The 22,759-nt window shown below is 36.7% G+C and overlaps 1 long non-coding RNA gene across 4 annotated transcripts in view; it reads left to right on the forward strand.

Moving 5' to 3' along the window:
• The window catches only part of LOC110344818 (uncharacterized), a 190,081-nt gene that overhangs the window by 49,422 nt on the left and 117,900 nt on the right, over nt 1-22,759 (forward strand). For 3 of the 4 annotated variants that reach the window (XR_015444804.1, XR_002387667.2, XR_015444806.1), the window contains one exon: nt 3,646-3,717. The exons of the other annotated variant lie outside the window; for it this stretch is intronic. This is a non-coding gene — a long non-coding RNA (uncharacterized LOC110344818). The remainder of the gene's footprint in view (nt 1-3,645; nt 3,718-22,759) is intronic. 4 annotated transcript variants of the gene reach the window in all.

Here is a 22,759-nt window from a genome sequence, read left to right on the forward strand (position 1 = left end):
TACTTTCCAGCCAAATAGCCAAAGAAGGATACCATTTAATAGTGCTCCAAGAAGTGGTCCGGTTTGGAGAAGAAAAAGGAGTTAATTCAAATTTATATTCAGATCATAAGCGTTTCATTCATGTATGTATGAATTTATTCATTCAGAAAGTATATATATCAAGTATCTAGTCTATTCCTGGTCCTTCCTGTTTAGTGTTGAACAACATAGAAATGTCCCCATCAATAGTGGACATACATAGAGATCCACCCTATATATGTTATGTGTAAGATCATGATTAATGTCTTTTGGAGGCTAAATGCAATAAAAATTAACAGTTTGAATTTTTGAGTCACATAAACCTGGGAAATTTCCCTGAGCAGCAGCTACTATATTAGTAAATTGGAAAAAGTAATAGTATATCATTCATATACTGTTGAAAAGATTAAATGAGAAAATGCATATTGAATGATTATGTCAGAGACATAATCAGTGCTCTATAAAAGTTAGCTATTATGACAAAGTGGTGCCTAAAGACACACTACTCATTGATTGTCATTCTTTTTAGAACAGATCATTCCAGTAGTAGTTTCTGTCCTCACTCCACTTATCTGTTCTCATACAGCCACTGGTAGATGTAAAAAAACCCTAATCTGATGAGGCAAGAAGAGGGCAGATGAGGGGAGAAGATGGGAGGGAAGGGAGGGGGAAGAAGAGGAAGAGAAAGTAGGAGAAGGAGACAAAGAAGAGGACTGTGGGAGTAGGAAGAAGAATGAAAGATACTGATTTTTTGAACAGGAAGAAAGCAGTAGATTGATTCTATAAACTTGACTTGATCAGTAGTATTAAATAGTCATCAAAATGTGAACTAGAATAATAAAAACATTGGTTGTCTTAAGCATTTTTTATTTGGGATGATAAATCAATTATAAAATATCTAATCAATTAGGCATGGTAATCATTTAAAGCTTTAAAATTAATTTTAGCTCCAAATAATATTTATAGTTCTCAAAATTTTGGGTCAGTGAAAATGACTTTATTCTAATTCAGAAACTGTACAGCCAAGAAGTGCTAGAATAAGATAATAGTTGAGTAAGTTGTCTTCATGGATCAAATCAGAATTGATGGCATGTAAGGTGTTTTTATTATAAAATTCATAAGGGCTTCATCTGGAGATCCATTGTTATGGCTTTTATTTAAAATGCCCCCTAAAAGTCTCATCCTTTTGAAGTTTGGTTTGCTAGTTGATGGGCCTTTGGTAGTTGATTGGATCTTGTGGGCTGTAACCACATCAATGGATTAATCCACCAATAAATTCATAGCTCAATGAGCTTACTAGGATGTGGGGCCTAATTGGATAAAGTGTAACAGTGGTTAAGGTGCTTTGAAGGGTATATTTTGTCCCTAGTCCCTTACTGGCTCTTCTCTGTCCCCTTTCTGGACTACCATGAGGGGAACAGCTTTCCTCAACAGCCCTTCAGCCATGATGTTTCTGCCTTGCCGCAGGCCTAAAAACAATGGAATCAGCAGTGTATGGACTGGAACCTCTGAAACTATAAGCCAAAATAAACAACTTCTTCTTTGTTATTTTCAGGCATTTTGTCACAGTGACTCAAAGCTGATTAACACATCCATCTTTCACCATTTTAACAACAAACCATTCGTGAGGAAAGACTAGCTGTAGAAATAGCCAAAGTAGTGACCACCTATACTGCATAATTTTAGAGTTAAAGAGATTGTATAGATATTTTTTTCCTATTTAATTGTAATTCCAGTCAATTCTTTTAATTACTATTGGACATCAAAGGCTCTTAGAAAAATAAATATTTAAGCTATCAAATAGTTATATATGTGTGTATATATAAATACATATTTTATATATAAATGTGTTCATATTTTATAGGACAGGAAATCAAACAAGAGGCACTCTACCATTGAGCCATCTCCAGCCCTTTTTATTTTTTGAGATCAAGTCTTACCGAATTGCCCAGTCTGGCCTTGAACTTGTGATCCTCCTGCCTCAGCCTCTCAAATAGCTGGGATTATAGGTGTTTGTTGCTGCATCTAGCAGTAGTTTACATTCACATGAGTAAATTTGTCAGTATCTTTTATATGTAAATATATGCCCGTTGACCAAGATTCAAAATGTTCTGAGGATTGTTAAGAATAACTGAAAATCTCACATTTCCTATAAAACAATCACATCTCAAAGTTTCATACATGCACATATATATTTCTTTCACAAATGAGTCTGCATTGTACATATTATTCTTTGATACATCTTAATCTACACTATATTTTGATGGTCCTATGTTTGTATGTGTAGAGTCTCTCTATTTTATACTTACAAAATAATGATGTTAGATTTAATAATTTTCCTTAATGGTAAACATTGGATTATTTCCAAATATTTGCTATTTCAAAGAATGTTAAAATAATTGTTTTTATATAAATGTCTTTGTGCATATGGTTGAATATTATTTCTTTAGGATAAATTCCTACAATCCAAACATAAAATTCCAAAATAATTCTGAGAACATTTTAAAATTTGATTGATTATGCCAAATTATCCACCCAAAACATTTCATAAATTTAGAATCCCATTGCTTTACTTAGAAATTTTGCAAGTGACAAAAAGTCCTATTTAAAAGTAATCAAAACAAATAAAGGTTTATTTTTTTTATGAAAGAGTAGGCCTGTGCCAGGGATTTAGCTCAGTGGTTCTGCCGCCTGCCCTGTAAGCACAAGGACCAGAGTTCGATCCCTGGTACCAAAATAAATAAATGAAAAAGAGTGGGCCTGGAGGTAGACAGCTGCTGGTATTTGTTCAGTGGCCTAAAAATACCATAGCTGCCTTGAGAATCAGCCTGAACTCGATTCCCAAGTGTGGCAGAGGAGACTAATGGTGGGGTGTGCCGTCAGTCATTTGGGCTTTTCCTCATGTTGGCCAGATGCCAGCCACTGCTCCAGGGATTCTGTCTACATTCCAAGCAAGTTGAAGCTGAGAAGGAAGACCCTCAATATAACTCTACCTTGTTACCAATAAACACTTTCTTGTACACTTCCCCAGAACAGCTATGGGTTAGGAGCCTTCCACAATATTTTTGTTGGTTATAACATTTGGTTATAACAGTGTGACATGACCACAGTGCACCAAAGAAGGCTGCAAAAATAAGTATTTATATTTCTAATCTCTAAAGTTGAGGCAAATAAAAGAGAAGGTAGTAGAAAATGTATTTGTGTTAACAAGATGCCAGTCTTCATAAAACCCAAAGAAGTACCAAAAAACATTGCCATTTTATTGCATCTTTGCCAATATTAGAAATTCCAAGCTATCTTATTTGACTTACAGGTCACAAAAATAGTATGTCTAATTGTGAAAATTTAATTTAGCTGTTAATTTTCAGGGCTGGGCATTTATTTATTTTAAATTGGTCCTTTGAAGTCCTTTTCCTTGAATCTCCGATTTGCTAATTATTCATGAATTGTTCACCTTCATACCGAACGCTCGTATATTCAGGAATAGGTTTCCATACAGAGGTATAATACAGGGATGTTAAGTCTCTGACTTAAGAGAAAATGACAGCCAAATATAAAGCCCTTCAATTGAAAGGCAAGACTTTAATATGTGCTCAAAATAACTTCCTTTATTATTTTTGTTTTTAGTTATGTCATTACACTGAAGAAAAATAGCTTGCCACAGCACCACACAATCTCAGAGGAAGGGTAGAGATAAAGGTAGGAGCCGACATCCTTTGATAAAACCAGTACACAGGTCAAGCATTTCATACATCACTGAAATTCATATTAAACAAAGGATCATACTCAATACTCTTGATCACCATTCTGAAGATTATAATTAAGATTGTTAGTAGTCTTTGAAATCAGTATTTATTGGGGTTTTTGCTTGTTTGCTTGATTGTTTGCTTTTGTTCTCCCTCTAAAAAGCACCAAGTGGATTTCAATGTCTACATCCTTCAGGTGTGTACGCTGGAATCATCAGTCTAAATGGGATGGGTTCTCTCCATGGTCCTGAAATCAAATGTCTTAAAAACCAAATGCAGCTTATTTCACAGAACTAGAGAAAACAATCCGAAAATTCATTTGGAACCAGAAGAGTCCTAGGATAGCAAAAGCAATGGTAGGTAACAAAGAAAAGGCAAGGGGTACCACAATCCCCAACTTGAATCTATACTACAAAGCTATTATGATTAAAATAGGATGGTACTGGCAAAGAAACAGATCCCAGGATCCGTGGAACAGATTAGAAGATGCAGAAACAACTCAAGACATACTCATCCAACTCATCTTTGACAAAGGAGCCAAACACCCTCATTAGAGGAAAGATAGCCTCTTTAATAAATGGTGCTGGAAAAGCTGGGTCTCAACTTGCCAAAGATTAAAATTAGACCTATATCTCTCACCATGCACTAAACTAAAATTGAAATGGATTAAGGATTTAAATATTAAAACAGAAACACTAAAAATTCTGCAAGAGAAATTAGGTAGAACTCTTGAAGACATTGGCCTAGGAAAAGACTTCATGAACAAAACCTCAGTAGCATGGGAACTAGCACAAAGAATCAACAACTGGGATCTCCTCCTATTAAAGACTTTCTGCACAGCTAGAGAAACCACCTACAGAGTAAAGAGACAACCCACAATGTGGGAAAAAAAATTTATCAACTGTTCTTCAGACAAAGGTCTACTATCTCAAATATACAAAGAACTTAAAAAAAACAGGACCCTCCAATTTTCTTTTTTTTGTACCAGGGATCAAACTTGGGTTCTTCTGCTTGCAAGGCTGGTGCTGGAACCACTGAGCTAAATCCCTGGCCAAGACCCCCCTCCAGTTTAAAGACCCAGTCCAAAAATGGGCATCTGAAATGAATACACATTTCTCAGATGAAGAAGTAGAAACACCACATAAACATGAAATATTGTTCAACATCACTGGTCATCCAAGAGATGCAAATGAAAACAATGCTGAGTTTTCACCTCACTCCAGAAAGAATGGCTTCTATCAAGAAATCAACTAATAATAAATGTTACTTGTGGGGAAAACAAAGGAACCCTTCTCCAATGTTGGTGGGAGTATGGACTGGTGCAGCCACTGTGGAAATCAGTATGGAGAGTCCTCAAAAAACTAGGCTTCAATGTCCCATTTCACCCAGCTATTCCCCTGCTGGGTATCTTCCCAAAAGAATTAAAAGAATCATACCATAGTGATATATGCACACCCATGTTTATAGCAACACAGTTTGTAATAGCTAAATCTTGGAAACAGCCCAAATGCCCATCAACTTGTGACTGGATAAAGAAAATGTGGCTTTTTTTTTTTTTTAGAAAATGGAGTACTACTCAGCCATAATGAATGAGAAACTAGAAACATTTATAGCTAAATGGATGCACATTGAGGCCATACTCTTAAGTGAAATAAATAAGACACACATGTGTAAATACTGAATAGTTTCTCTGGTGTGAGAAACTGAAAGGGTAAATGAGGACCAAAATAGATAATAGATAATGTGAAATAGGAAGAAAAGGTCCAAAGGAGAAGGGGAAGGGGAAGTTAGGGGGGATAGGAGAAAGGAAAGAAGGGAAAGAAAAAAATATGAAGAAAGAAGGAAAAAACAGAAACAAAGTCTTTGTGAATACAGAGGAGAAGAGGGGTTGAAAGGAGGGCATGGCAATGGGGAAAAAATAAGAACCAAGATATGTCATGAATAGATACAAATTTCCAATGATGAATGTTATCATAATGTATACCTAAAATGTACCAATGAACTTAATGAATTTTTAAAAATGCAAGGAAGTGAATTCCAACACAATTCACATATTAAGAAGTTTCTCATATGCATTACCTTGAGAAAAAGTTTGATTGATGTTGAAAGTAACTAGAAAAGTCAAATATTCATGTTTGGAAAAATGCAGTAGGAATGCTAAGGGGTTTGCTGGCCTAATATGCCCCAATCTTCATACTTAATAATAATAAAAATCAATCTTCTACAAATTACCTGGAGAATATTGGTTGGAAAATTTCTTTATAATTGCTTTTCTTTCTTTCTTTGTTTTTCAATTTATCAGCACTGAGGATTGAATCCAGGTTCTCATGTGTGCTAAGCGTATGCACTAACATGGAACTACTCCCTCAACCTGTCAGCATTGACAATAGGGCCTTAAGCCAACAGTGGGCAACAGTTAAGTGTATAGTCAAAAGCCAGATTACTTCAGTTACAATTCCAACTCTACTGTCTATGTGACCTTGGATAAAGCTATTATCCTGTTAATATCTCAAGTTTCTTTTATGCAAGGTAGGTATAGTAATACTACATATCACACAGTTATTGTGCATATTAAATGAATTAACACATGGAAATATATCTATATCCTATGGTAAGTGTTCTAATTTTTCAGACATTATAGCATGTTTTCTATTAAACATCGTAGATAAGCATTGAAAAATTATCATATTGTCTATGCCAACCCTCAATGAAACATGATAAAATCCACATAAGATTGTAACACAATTTTTATAATCTTTTAAACTAGGGTTTAGATTTATAAAATAGATATTTTCTATTGTGCTAATACCAAAATAATTACATAAGTTATCTACTACTAGAAAACAAACTGTCATAGAGTATTAAGGCTTAAGACAATAAAAAATGATTATTTTTTGAATTTTAGTTGTTGCTTGGGCAATCCCTCTGCTGGTCTCACCTGCATTCACTCATGCAGCCAGTGTGCTGGAAAATCAACAGATGGTTTGACTCTGCTGAAACAGTTGGAGCATCTTGGCCTTTTCCTCTAAATTGATTTTGTCCCAGCTGTTTTTATTGAATAATAATCTCAGGAAAGTATTCCCAAGAGGATGATTTTTAAAAACCTACAAACATTTATATGACCCAGGAAGTCCTCTACGTACTCAATTTTTCAGAGAAAGTCACAATGCCAATTTTGTTAAAGGTTGTGAAAACTAGACTTTGCCTCCTGAAGGGACAAGCATTAAAGGAAAGCTGCAGAAAATAGAAGTTGATGCAGCTGTATTTGAAACTACAGTAATATGTTTCATGCTCCAATGTTACCTAGTATTATTAATAGAATTATTGTAAATGAGTGAAATGCAAAAGAGAAACTTTAAGTTGCTCTATCCTTTGTACATTATATGGCCTTACTTATTTTGATCCTATGGCCTTTTTATGAAGAAATCTGCTAATTTTGAGTTTATAGATGAGGAAACTGAGATGTAAAAATGTTAAGCTGTTACCACACCCTACCACTTAATAGCAAACCCTTTTCATATAGATCTGCCCTAAACTGTTGGGCAGCCAATCAAAGATTCTGGGTTGTTTAGAAGAGATGTGATAAATAAAAGGTCTTAGAGGAAAAAGACAGGACAACTAGATGGCTGAGATAAAATCCACCTTGAGTTTTTGTTTTTGTTTTTGTCTTTGTTTTTAGCATAATGTATTGTTTATTGGGAGGAAACGGCATCTGCTATAACAGATGAAAATGACCAAAATGAACCCATCATTGTAGCATTGCTAAATTCACTTAGTAATTTTTTTCAGTACAAATGATCCACAAAACCTTGTCTGCCAGCATTTTAACTTTAAAAGGAGAATACACACAAGCAGCAGATATTGTTGTGTATACATGTGTTTTATATATATATATTTATATATTATATTTATATATTTATATACTAATTATATACTATATATACTTATATACTATATATATACTACAGATATATATATTTAATACTACTATGTACATGTCACTTTAGATGTCAGTTGGGCATGTTTTAAATTATATATTTAAATATACCAGGAGAGTAACCCGGAGTCCAGGGAAATGGAGACCTGTGGGCAGTCTGCTAAGACAGGATCAGCATTCCACTGCTCCCAACCAAGAGGTAGGGGCTTCTGGGCTGGCATTCCACCACTCCCAGCCCATAAGAATGGGCTTCCGGGCCACCATTCCACCACTCCCAACACAGAGGAGGTAAGGCCTGCAGGTGTCAACAGCACACCCTCCGATCGAAATGAGAAGACACATAAACAAGTCTCAAAAACAGACTTCCAGATCACCTACAGCAACCCCAAAGGGAAAAGAGTTGAACACTCTCATACTCAACCAGCTGTACTCCCTGAACTGGCAACAAAAAAGAATCTGGAAAAAATGAAATCAGAAATAATTTCTCATGTAACAGCAGAGATTATGCCCATAGTGCAAGACATGATTAATAAATCTAGAGAGGACACAGATTTAAAAAATAGAGGATATGAGGAACATGATGGAATCTCAACATAGGAAACAAATGGAATCCAGAGTCACTCAGAACACGCTGAATCAGCCCGCTGCAGACAGGCAGGTCTGTGCACGCCCTACTGAGGTCCTGAGTTGCACGGAACATGCCGAATCAGCCCACGCCCTGGCAACAATCCACTGGACACCCCCCCCACCCCGGACAGCCACCTGGTTCCACACTACAAAGACGCAGAGGACACCGGACCACCAGACCACAGTACTGACTCCTGCTGCCCCCAGTCCAGAGGTAGGGGCTTCTGAGCTGCCATCCCACTGCTCCTGGTCCAGAGGAAGGGGCTTCACAGTCACCATCCCTCCCACTGCTCCCATCCCGGAGGAAAGGGCTTTTGGGCCACCTTCTGTCCCACTGCTCCTGGCCCAGAGGAAGGGGATTCTGGGCCACCATCCCTCCCACCACTACTGGCTCAGAGGTAGGGGTTTCTGATCCACCATCCCACTGCTCCTGGACCACAGGAAGGTGCTTCCCGGCCACCATCCCTCCTGCTGCTCCCAGCCCACAGGAAAGGGCTTTTGGGCCACCATCCCTACTGCTGCTCCAGGCCCTGTCCCACTTCTCCCAGCTCAGAGGAGGTCATCTATGCAGGTGCAAACAGCATCCCCCAGTCGAAATGAGAAAACATGTAAATAAGTTTCAAAACCAGACTTCAAAACTCACCTACAGCAATTCCAAAGGGAAATGAGATGGACCACTCTGATACTCAACTACCTGGACCCACTGAACTGGCAACAAAAGGGGATCTGGAAAAAGGGAAATCAGAAATAATTTCTCTGATAACAGCAGACATTGTGCTCATAGTGCAAGACATGATTAATAAATTAAGAGAGGAGCTGAGGAACATGATGGAATCCCAAGATAGGAAACAAATGGAATACATAAAACAGATGCAAACAGATTTCCAGGAGATTAAAAATTCCATTGAAAGTCTACACATCAGAATGAGCCAGTGTGAGAACAGAATTTCAGATATAGAAGATAAAATTGCAATTAGTGACCAGGAAAAGAAACATTTTCTTTAAAATAGTAAGTGGGCATGAGAAATCAAACCAGCAGCTGCTAGACGATGCAAAGGAGAATAAAATAAGACTGAATGGAGTCAGTGAAGAAAGAGGAGAGAGTTCAGATGACATGAAAAAACTGTTCACAGAAGTGTAGGCAGAAAACTTCCCAAGCAAGGGAAAAGAGCTTGACATACAGATAAGTGAGGCATATAGGACTCCAAATAGCCTTGATCAAAAAAATCTACACATAGGCATATAATTGTTAAGATTCCAGAAACCCAACACAAGAACAAAGTTCTACAAGCAGTCAGAGAAAAGAAACAAATCACATACAAAGGAAAGCCCATCAGAATCACAGCAGACTTCTCAACACAAACCATCAAGGCAAGAAGAGCTTGGAGTGACATATTCCAAGCCCTAAAAGAAAACAGCCTCCAACTCAGATTGATGTACCCTGCAAAACTATCTTTCAAAATGGATGGAAAAATAAGATACTTTCATGACAAAGAGCACCTTAGGAACTTGGTGAATACCAAACCAGCACTCCAAAGAATTTTACACAATATCCTAGGAACAGACATTGAGGATCACAGCCCCAGGAAGCAAAGCAGAATGAACCCATCTGGCATGACAAGAATTAAATGTACAGGGAGAGAACTCAACAAAAAGAGAAAGTCATGGCAATGACAAGTCAATATGTTTCAGTTATAACCATCAATGTTAATGGTCTCAATTCACCAATCAAAAGAAATAGACTGGCAGAATGGATCAAGAAGCAAAATCCAACAATATGCTACATACTAGAAACACACTTAATTCAAAAGAAAACTCATAGACTGAAAGTTAAAGGGTGGAAAACAATACTCCATGCGACAGGAACCCGAAAAAAAGCAGGAGTAGCTATCCTCTATGCAGATCAAGTAGATTTCAAACCAACAATGATTAAGAGAGATGAAGAAGGACACTACATCCTTGTAAAGGGAAGAATCCAAGAGGAAGAGAAGACAATCATAAATATCTATGCACCAAACACTAGTGCACCCAACTATATAAAACAAATACTAATGGACATGAAAAGTCATATATGCACTAATACAATTGTAGTGGGAGACCACAACATGCTACTGTCACAAATAGATAGATCAACTAGACAAAAAATAAGTTATAAAATACTAAAACCCAATCCAACTCTTGAACAAATGAACTTAACAGATGTTTACAGAGTGTTCCACCCCAAAAAATCAGAATACACATTCGTCTCAGCTGCACATGGATCATTCTCAAAAATAGACCACATACTCACACATAGAACATGTTTAATTAAGTGCAAAGGAATGGAAGTTGTCCCATGTATATTATCAGACCATAGTGCGATGAAATTGGAGATCCATAGCAAAAGAAACTGGAAAAATTTCATAAACACATGGAAATTGAACAACACACTTCTGAATAACCAATGGGTCACAGAGGAAATTAAAGAAGAAATCAGACAGTTCCTTCAATTAAATGACAATGACAATACAACACATCAGAATCTATGGGACACAATGAAAGCAGTCTTACGAGCGAAATTCATTGCAGTGAATACACATATTAGGAAAACAGAATGAGCCCAATTAAACAACCTGAGGCTACACCTCAAGCTTCTAGAAAAAGAAGAGCAGGACAACCCCAGAGCTCATACAAGGGAGGAAATTATAAAGATCAGTGGAGAAATCAAAGCAACGGAGACTAAGAGAAGGATACAAAAAATCCATGAAGCCAAGAGTTGGTTCTTCGAAAGAATCAATAAAATTGACAAACCCTTAGCCAACCTTGTCAGAAGGAAGGAAAAGGCCCAAATCCATGCAATTAGGAATGAAAAGGGTGAAATGACAACAGACCCAGCAGAAATCCAGAGGATCATCAATACCTACTGCCAGAGCCTATAGGCCAATAAGATGGACAACACAGAAGAAACGGACAGAATCCTAGATACATGTGAATTACCAAAGTTGAACGAAGACCTAAAAATTCTGAACAACCCAATATCAACCAATGAAATTGAAAATGTAATTAAAAACTTACCAACTAAGAAAAGCCTGGGTCCTGATGGCTTCACTGCTGAATTCTACAAGACATTTAGAGAGGAACTGCTGCCACTACTGTTTAAGCTCTTCATTGAAATTGAAAGGGAAGCAATACTCCCAAATTCATTCCTGGAAGCAAACATCACCTTGATCTCCAAAGCAGAGAAAGACCCAACCAAAAAGGAGAACTATAGGCCAATCTCACTCATGAACATAGATGCAAAAATCCTTAATAAGATAATGGCAAACAGAATGCAGAAGATCATCAAGAAGATCATACACCCTGATCAAGTGGGATTCATCCCAGGGATGCAGGGATGGTTCAATATACAAAAATCAATGAATGTAATACACTATATCAATAGACCCAAGGACAAAAACCATATGATCATCTCCATAGACGCAGAAACAGCATTTGACAAAATCCAACATGCATTTATGATAAAAACCCTACAAAAAATTGGAATAGATGGTCTCTACCTCAAACTGAGAGAAGCCATCTATGAAAAGCCAACAGCCAATATCATACTCAATGGTCAAAAACTGAAATCCTTCACACTAAAATCAGGAACAAGACAAGGATGTCCACTATCACCACTCTTGTTCAATATAGTTTTGGAAACAGCCATGGCAATTAGACAAGAGAAGGAAATAAAAGGAATAAAGGTAGGAAATGAAGAAGTCAAATTGTCATTATTTGCACATGACATGATACTCTATATAGAAGACCCCAAGAACTCCACCAAAAGTCTTCTAGACTTAATAACCAAATTCAGTCAAGTAGCTGGTTACAAGGTCAACACACAAAAATCAATAGCTTTCCTCTACACCAATGACAGGCTCACTGAGAGAGAAATAGGGCAAATAATTCCTTTCACAATAGCATCCAAAAAACTGAAATACCTAGGAATCGACCTAAGAAAAGAAATCAAAGATCTCTTCTCTGAAAAGAGAGATTGAAGGTGGTATCAGAAAATGGACAGACATCCCTGCTCCTGGGTAGGAAGGATTAATATAGTGAAAATGGCCATACTTCCAAAACTGCTATATAAATTTGATGCAATTCCAGTTGAGATCCCAGCAGCATACTTCATGGACCTTGAGAAAACAATCCAAAAATTCATTTGGAACAAGAAGAGACCCAGAATAGCAAAAGCAATTCTAGGTAACAGAGACATGGCAGGGGGTATCACAATCCCCAACCTGCAACTATACTACAAAGCTACTGTGATAAAAACAGCATGGTACTGGCAAGGAAACAGACCTGAGGCCAGTGGAACAGTTTAGAAAATGCAGAAACAATGCCAGACACAGCCATCTCATCTTTGATAAAGGAGCCAAACACCCTCACTGGAGGAAAGATAGCCTCTTTAATAAATGGTGCTGGAAAAATTGGACTTCGACTTGCCAAAGATTCAAACTAGACCTATATCTCTCACCATGCACTAAACTAAAATCAAAATGGATTAAAGATCTAAATATTAAAGTAGAAACTCTGAACCAGTTGGAACAGAGGTTAGGTAGAACCCTTGAAGACATCGGTGTAGGAAAAGATTTTATGAACAAAACCTCAGTTGCGCGTGAACTAGCACAAACAATCCACAAGTGGGATCTCTTCTTATTAAAAGGCTTCTGCACAGCAAGAGAAACCACCAGCAGTGTGAAGAGACACCCCACAATGTGGGAAAAAATCTTCACCTGCTCTTCCTCAGACGAAGGTCTACTATCTCGAATCTATAAAGAACTTTAATGATCAGACCTCCCAAATTTAAAGACCTAATCTGAAAATGGATATCTGAAATGAACAGACATTTCTCAGACACAGAAGTAGAAATAGCAAATAAATACATGAAAAAATGTTCAACATCACTGGTCATTCGAGAGATGCAACTGAAAACAATGCTGAGATTCCACTTCACTCCAGAAAGAATGGCTGCTATCATGAAATCAACCAATAACAAATGCTAGCAGGGCTGTGGGGAAAGAGGGACCCTGCTCCACTGCTGGTAGGAGTACTGAAAGTATAAATAAGGACTAAAAGATATAATAAATACTGTGAAATAGGAAGAAAAGGGGAAAACGGGAAGGGGAAGTGGAAGGGGTAGGGGAAAGAAAAGAAAGGAATAGAATTAATATGAGAAAATGAAAAGAAGGAAACAAAGTCTTTGTAAATAGGGAGGGCTGCAGGGCTTGAAGGAAGGGTAGGGGAAGGGGGAAAATATAAGAACCAAGAGAGTATGTAAAGGTGCAAATTTCCAATGATGAATGTCATTGTATTGTATACCTAAAATGTACCAGTTAAAGGACATACAGTTAAAAAAAAAAAAAAAAAAAAAAAAGTAGCATCCAAAAAGCTGAAATACCTAGGAATCAACCTAATGAAAGAAATCAAAGACTTCTTCTCTGAAAACAATAGCACTCTGAAAAGAGAGATTTAAGATGATATCAGAAAATGGAAAGACATCCTCTGCTCCTGGGTAAGGTGGATCAATATACTGAAAATGGCCATACTTCCAAAACTACTATATAGATTCAATGCCATCCTAATTGAAATCCCAGCAGCATACTTCATGGAACTTGAGAAAATAATCCCAAAAATTCATTTGGATCAAGAAGAGACCCAGAATAGCAAAAGCATTTCTAGGTAACGGAGACATGGCAGGGGGTATCGCAATCCCCAACTTGAAACTATACTACAAAGCTACTATGATAAAAACAGCATGGTACTGGCAAAGAAACAGACCTGAGGACCAGTGGAACAGATTAGAAGATGCAGAAACAACTCCAGACACACTCAGTCACCTCATCTTTGACAAAGGAGCCAAATATCCTCACTGGAGGAAAGATAGCCTCTTTAATAAATGGTGCTGGAAAAGTTAGATTTTAACTTGCCAAAGATTAAAAATAGACCTATATCTCTCACTATGCACTAAACTAAAATTGAAATGGATTAAGGATCTAAATATTAAAATAGAAGCCCTGAATCAACTGAAACAGAGATTAGGTAGAACTCTTGAAAACATTGGTGTAAGGTAAGATTTTATCAACAAAACCTCAGTTCCCCATGAACTAGCACAAACAATCAACAAGTGGGATCTCTTCTTATTAAAAAGCTTCTGCACAGCAAGAGAAACCACCAACAGTGTGAAGAGACAACCCACAATGTGGGAAAAAATCTTCACCTGCTCTTCCTCAGACAAAGGTCTACTATCTCCAATCTATAAAGAATTTAAACAGGTCAGACCTCCAAAATTTAAAGACCCAATCCAAAAATAGGCATCTGAAATGAACAGACATTTCTCAGATGAAGAAGTAAAAATAGCAAATAAACATATGAAAAAATGTTCATCATCACTGGTCATTGGAGAGATGCAAAATGGAACCAATGCTGAGATTCCACCTCACCCCAGAAAGAAGGGCTGCTATCATGAAATCAACCAATGTCAAATGCTGGCAGGGCTGTGGGGAAAGAGGAACCCTGCTCCACTGCTGGTGGCAGTATAGACTGGTGCAACCACTGTGGAAATCAGTATGGAGATACCTCAAAGAACTAGGATTGGAAGTGCCATTTGACCCAGCTATTCCCCTGCTGGGTATCTTCCCCAAAGAATTAAAAGAATCATACCTCAGTGATATATGTGTACTCATGTTCATAGCAGCACAATTTGTAATAGCTGAAGCTTGGAAACAGCCCAAATCCCCATCAACTGGAGACAGGATAAAGAAAATGTGTTTTTTAAAAATAAAATGGAGTACTACTCAGCCATAAAAAATGAGAATTTAGGGACATTTATAGCTGAATGGATGCACATTGAGGCGATACTCTTAAGTGAAATAAACAGGACATGCATGTGTAAATACCAAATAATTTCTCTAGTGTGAGAAACTGAAAGTTTAATTATGGACTCAAAGTATAATAGATAATGTGAAATAGGAAGAAAAGGGGCAAAGAGGAAGGGGAAGTGGGAGGGGTAGGGGAAAAGAAAGAAGGGAGTGGGATTAATATGAGAAAATGGAAACAAAGTCTTTGTAAATAGGGAGGGATGGATGGGGTTGAAGTGAGGGCAGGAGAAGGGGGGAAAATAAGAACCAAGAGAGATTATGTAAAGGTGCAGCTTTCCAGTGATGAATGCCATTATATTGTATACCTAAAATGTACCAATAAAATAAAATAAAATTTAAAATATAAATATATAAATAAATGTACCAGGAGTGGTGTCCATATTAAAAAAGAGAGGCTTGGTTTGTGAAATTCATCTTCCTGGATAATTTCCACTTCCTCCACCCACCATGAATTTTCCCTATCCCACCCCACCTCTCCAAGAAATGAATTTTTCTGTCTATTCCCTTCATGACCTAACATCATTCACCATATCAAAGCAAAGAGCTGCATAACTGAAAGGTCTCTCCACAGAGACTTCAAAATAAAGACAAAGTGTTATATAATTAATTTGAGTTATAAAACCCTCAAGGATCTCAAAACTTAAGACTGTAAGAGAATTCAGAAAGATTGTAATTTTGTTAATAAAAACTTTATGTCATAAATGAGAATTGGCTTTACTCAGAGTTTGCTGGGTCTCATGAACTCAGATATTGAAAGGGTCAATTTGGAGAGAAGGCTCCTAGAGACCTTTGAAGCTTACAAAGGATAATGAAACATATCTTTGCTGAGTGTTCTGAGAAAAAAATGATTTGGTTTCAATTTTTGAAATGGTTTGTTGGCAATAACATGTAAGGTAACTATGCTATATCACACAGGCAGAGAAAATCAAGATCTTTTTATGTACTAAGCGACAGAGGGGAATTAGTGATAGACATTTTAGGTCCTATAAGAGGTCAGAGTGATGTTTCTGAATGAGAGAGTTCATAGGTCTCTACTCTGCCATTGTTGGGGACCACATTCATGTTGCACACACAGACATCTCCATACCACAGGGGCTGGTCTGTGATAATTATTATGCCATGGAAGCATATTAATGAAAACCACATTGGAAAAGAAAGATAATTTATTTTCAGTCTTGGGAAATTTCTAATGTCTCTTGGGAATTGAATTTGTTAGGAAAACAAATGAAAATGAATGTGCTTAATTTAATTGAGCTGATAGCTGGGCTTATTCAGTTACTTAGACACACAACAGCCTGTGTGGCAATTGGTCAATTTTCCCACATCACCCTTGTTCAAAACTGGATCCTATTTGGGGTCTTTAAGTCTTACAACTCACCAAACTCATTTGGTGCTCTATTTTGTGGCAGTAATTAACTAGTGTTAGAAAACCTTGCTTAAAGCATTATGATTAATTCAAACATGCTCATTTCCACTTCATGAGTTCTGTTCATTTGAATCTGTACTTAATGCCTGTTTTTAGCCACTGCTTCTTTATTTAAATAAAAATGTCAAAATATCTTTTTTATGCCACTAGCAGGATTGTGGGGAATCTAGGGTACTGAAGGGTTGTGTTTTGATCTATTTGCAGGTTTTTCCACATCTGGGAACCTACAAATTTATTTATGCTAAGAATATGTTTAGACTTGTGTTTTATATCCTATGTAGATTTCAAAGGAAATTTAGGAAGCACATTTCTCCCTCATTGAAGTATTGAGTTTAAAAGTGGTATTTGATGTCCAAGAACTTGTAAAGCTTTCATTTTCCTTTGAGCAAAGGTCATAAGTTTTCACCATCCAAAAGGATTTAAAGTCCCAGTTTCTATATTTTCCTCACAAGTACTGCCTCCTACACTTTGATTACTTTCCCCTCTAGCTAGCTTCTCCTCTCCTTTTTCTTAGCAGCTTTTCTATTCCCAGATTCCTTGGGTTTGTTCAGTAAAGTTACCCTGTAGCTTCACATGCCACCTATTCTCAAGGAAGAAGGGGAACTTATCTGCTGAATAACGCACTAAGAATTTAACTGAAAATAGACTCAATAATTCAACCTTGAAGGAGAAAAAGTATTTAAAAATTGAGCTTGCCGCCAGTAAATGCATGGGTTAGGGAAATTGCAGCCACACTTTCTCATATCTACTAATCCCTTATGTGTTTTTCTACTCCACTGTACCAAGATGAGCCACATATAGATTACCCCTTGTTTATTCCACTCTTTGAAAATGTGGTATTTTGAGAAGCCAATACTTAACAAAGCCACAAAGATTATGTTTCAGCTATTTTTAACATTAAAATATTATTCACTCAATTTATTCCTACTAATAATACCATTAATGTCCCCATCTACTAACCCAGTTAAATCAGAGGAGTGGCCAACATGAAAACTGCCCTAGTCACTACCACATGCCCTGCTAAGGGTCACTAATCATCCAGAAAAGTGTTACGAATAAATAGCATGATGATTATATCATACTGGCATTGTACAATTTCTGTTATGCCCAGAAATTGAAATAAACTATGCAAGGAAGTCAGGTTGATACTATAAAAATCATATGATTCAATAGCACCCACCATGTGAAAGTGATATTGTCGGAGGAAATTTATACACATGCTTCAACAGAACTGTAGATGCTCATTTGTGAGAATGGGGATAGGGATTCTCAAAACTTTATTCATATACATGTGTATTGTTAAATAAAATTCATCATTTTCTATAATTCCTGCACCCGTGTTTCTATGCCACTGAATACTTCCAGTAGGTTCTAATGTACAATGTGAAATTTTAAGGTGTTCAGAAAGACCTGGTAGATCTCTCACCAGAAGATTCTATTGTCCCAAATCAACAATATTTGGATTCTCAAAGGGAAGTAATTATTTTGAGTTAAGGCACAATATTATCAAATAGAAAATGTTGCTTAATTTTATTTTAAAGTCTCCCCCCCCAACTATAGTTATAGGATTAATCAATTATCATCCACTCTCATGAAATAGTGAGTTTGTGGAGAGGAGAACATTGGATTAAAGGGTAAAAAACTGAGATATAAATCCAAATTCTGCCTCTAGACTTTTCATATAACCTTGAGGTAAAATAATTATTCTTTCTGAATATCAGCATCTGCATCTTAAAAATAGAGTCACATAAGTTAGATTTTGAGTCCCCATGAGACCTGTTGTGTAGATATAATGAGAAAATGCCTGATTAATTTCATAAAAGTACAGATTGGTTTCATCTCACAAGATGATTAGGTCTAAAATCTGTAGATGAAAGTCAGTTTTAATGTTTCCTTTAGGAAACATTACTTGCAGAGAGGGGAATCCTTTAAACATAGGATTTATAGTAGAGTTGTCAAATTTTGCAAATAAAAACATGAAGAAAGTATTGTTTACCAGCAATTCAAATTTAATAGGATATCTTAATTCATTTAAAGTGCACTAATAAAATACTGTAAAGTGGGTGGCTTTTCAATAAAATAAATTTATTTTTCATAGTTCTGAAGACTGGGAAGTCTAAGGCACCAGGAAAATCCATTGTCTGGTGAGGGCTGCCTTCACACTGTAACTTCACTTGGTGAAAAAATTGGCAAAACAGTTTTATGGGGCCTTTTTTTATAATGATAAGAGTCTTATTCATGAGTTCTAAGCCCTGGTGATCTAAGCCCTGTCCCAAAAGGATAACCTAATACCCACACACTGGTGATCAGATTTTCAATTTTTCAGGTGACATAAACATCCCCTGAAATGCACATCCCCAAATGCAGAGTCTGAAGTAGTGCTGGAACTGTGGCACTGAGCATCTCGTATTTTATCTGGAAACCCTAATTCATGGCCCCTACACTCTCTGGGAGAGAACTAATGTGATCATCTCTCAGAGAGTCCAAATCACCCTGCTCCTTCTCTAGGCTTAGAACAGATTTATGTTTCTTCTTTGGAAAATGAAGTATAGAAATTTTGCTTACAAGCCTGACTGTATGAAAAACGTTCCCCTCTGTACAGCAGACTAATACTCCAAGAGGTGAAGGTTTAAACACAGAGTGGCCTATAAGACCTGAGAGGGAGAGGAACAGGTTTATTTCTCTTGTCTCATTTAGTGAATGGAAAAGTAAAATAAATTGCAGCTTTTGTTTCTACTTTGTTTTAGCAAACTGGCATAATGTAATATAGGTTAACATGCAGGTTATATGTCATCAAGTAGTAATCAGAAATGTTCTTATGGTGACTACTAATCAAAAGTCCTCATGTAGGGCCATACTCTTAAGTGAAATAAATAGGACACACATGTAAATACCGAATAGTTTCTCTAGTGTGAAAAACTAAAAGTGGCATAATTGATAATGTGAAATAGGAAGAAACTGTCTAAAAGAGTAGGGGAAGTGAGAAGGGTAGGGGAAAGGAAAGAAGGGAAAAGAAAAAATATGAGAAAAGCAAAAGTAGGGCTGGAGATTTAGCTCAGTGTTTTCTCCGCCTGCTGCGCAAGCGCAAGGGCCCAAGTTTGATGCCCGGTACCAAAAAAAAAAAAAAAAAAAAGAAAAAAGAAAAGCAAAAGTCCTCATGTAGCCTCTGAATAGAAAGAAAAGCTTTGTTTTCAAATTTAAAACATATCTTCATGGTCCTTGATCACTCTTAAAAGCCAGTCCACCTCCAGTAATCCCACAGTTTTCACTCCACACAGTCACAAATACTTCTGAGGGCCTTGCTCTGCACCTCTGCAGAAGTTTAAAAATGAAGAGAATTCTTCAGGATTAGGGTGAAGATCTTCACACAACCTCATTACCAAAAATCAGAAAGATGGGAAAGAAATCTAAAATAAGCATTTATCACCCTGACAGTGAGTTATCAAAAATGAGCCCTTAAAATGTAATTTTAAAACATATACCATGGAGACAGCAAAGTGTCTCTCCTTCAGTAATTATATAATAGGTTGTCAGATTCTAAGCCACAAATAAGTAGAATGAAATATCTTTATGTACTTATTTTAATTGGCAAATCTATAAATTTAAGGCTTACAAAATGGAGGCTTGGTGTGTATACACTGTGAAATGACTAAATCTACCCGTGAAAGATGTTCCTTTTGTCATTTATTTAAAATTATCTTTGTTTTTTTCAAACCATGTTAGTGCAATTAAGGATTCACCCATGCCACAATAACATGCTATTAAAATTAAAAATGCTATAGCTGTATAAGAATATGAATCCTTAATTTGTTAATTTTTTAAAATGTGAATTATTTTACTTAAAATTCAAATATTCATTGTCCTTTTTTAAAAAAATTCATTTGTGCCATTTTTCGAAATAATGTGTATCTACATCACATTTCTGTTTTATTTGATTCTGTTTACTTTGACACATTCATTCTATTATCAAAACATTCACAACAGCTGCAGTGGTTCCCGTATGGAAGAATCCCCAACAACTGAGAATGTGCCATGATCTGCAAAGTGCCTCAGTATCATTTGCATTCTGAAGTTAGGATCCCGGGGTACCTTGGCCCTGTGAGTAACATAGGAAGGACTTGGAGCTATGCTCTGTGTTTTATGGATGAGAGACTCACTTCCAGCTGTGGCTGTACATTTCTTACAATTAATTATTGCAACTTTTCCAGAAAACAAATATACACAGTGAATTCCTAAATACCCTTAAGAGGAATATTTTCTCCTCACCCCACAGGGGGCGCATGTAAGGACAATGGTAATCAAAGTATGTATCCTTTTTTTTGGAAAAACATATTTAAACTACTTAAAGTGTATCAACCATAAGAATGGGTAATAATTTGCTGGATTCAGGCCACAGAAAAAGCCATACCAGCACATGCAGTACAAATAAATGTCCTCTGTCCTGCCACTGGGGCTGGAAATGGATGCAGAAGAGAAAAAGAAGTGAAGTAGTATGTGTTCATGTGGACGTTCCCCAGCACTGTTTAACCATCCAAGTACTCAGCATTCAGAAAGTGCTGACAGCTTTAGTTGTTTCTATATCTGTTTTTTGCCTTAATAAAACATTCTCTCCTTCCACCCTCCCCCCCTCCTTCCCTTCCATCTCTCTTTGTCTCTGTCTCCCCTCCCATTTGTGTGAGAAGGCAGTTGATAAATTCATAATTTAACCAGAAATCTTAGTGCCATATTGTTTTGAATTCACTAGGGGTTTTTTTGCAGCTGGAAGACAGAGGAGAAAAGAAGTGTTGGAGTATTTCTTTTCTATCCTCTGTAACATTCTCAAAAGAAAATTGTTAAAGTTAGTCTAAAATTATAAGCTCTGTTTACTGAAATATTTTGGACTAGCTAGTATCAAGCCTACACTTAAGCAAATATTGCAATCTGCTTTATTTCTCTCCTTATGAAAAAAGCAAATTCAGTCCCTAAATCTGCTTATATCAGCTCCTTTTCCCTAAGGTAGGAAATGATGTAGAGGAAGGTGAAGTCTTTGATAACATCCTCTCATTTCCTGATAATTTTTACCTTAAAAGACTTGTATTCAAAAATACGTTAAAGACTATTCTTTTTATTAGTGTACATTTGCAATATGTAATGTTTACATTCCTTGTGGAGTTGGTAGAGGTACATAACACAGCTTGATTCTGTTTTCATTCCCTTTCCCTTTCTCCACCTCGCTCCATCCCTTGATCCACTTCCCAACTGAGAAAGATCTATCTTCTTACTCCCTATAATCTATCTTTTATTTTGCTCTTTATTTATAATTTGGGTTTCTCATATAAGAGAAATCAAGCTCTTAATGCAACCCATTGTACTCTCTAAAACAATCAAAAATGAAACTCAGAGGATGAACTGCTGCTGATCCAAGAAAGCCCAGACGTCCAGGAAGTGGCTTCTCATTTCCCCTGTATACCCTGGTGGCATCTGATGCCATGTACATGTGTCCTGTTCAGCATTTCCAATTAAATGTCCACTAAAATGCTCATTTATCATGCTGAAAAGGTCTACAATGTTTATTTTATCATAAATCAGTTGCAAATTAATGTAATTACAGACTTCAATATGTATTAGTTCCTTTGGGGTGCAAAAAATGGCACAAACAGAGGAGTTTATAAATGGCAGATATTTATTTCTCATTTCTGAAGGCTGGGAAATGCAAGATCAGCCTGCTGACAAAGTGAGTGTCTAATAAGGGCCCATTTTCTTCCTTGAAGGTGTCTTCTCACTGTAGCCTTACATGGTCTAAATCTTATATTGGGTATATACTAAAACATACCATTTGTCTGTGTTCTCTATCAGTTACTAACAGTGGGGTGCATGGAGTTCTAATTGTAGTTGGGATCTCTATCATCTTTTTCATTCCTAATTTCATATGGAATCAACTTTTTTTAATCAAAAACACAAGTGACTCAAAATTATTCTGAATTTCCTTTATATCCTTGCATATTTTCATTGGTTTTAAGCATATGCTCCAAATATTCTATTTGTTCAACAACATGTGTTTCCTGTTGCAAGTTAAATGATCATAACTTGAGATAAAAGATGTAGAAAATAGGGAACCCCATTATCC

The sequence above is a fragment of the Heterocephalus glaber genome, unplaced genomic scaffold, assembly GCF_053883595.1.
Source record: "Heterocephalus glaber isolate CG9 unplaced genomic scaffold, H.glaber_assembly_v1.0 deba00001606, whole genome shotgun sequence".
Taxonomy (NCBI): Eukaryota; Metazoa; Chordata; class Mammalia; order Rodentia; family Bathyergidae; genus Heterocephalus; species Heterocephalus glaber.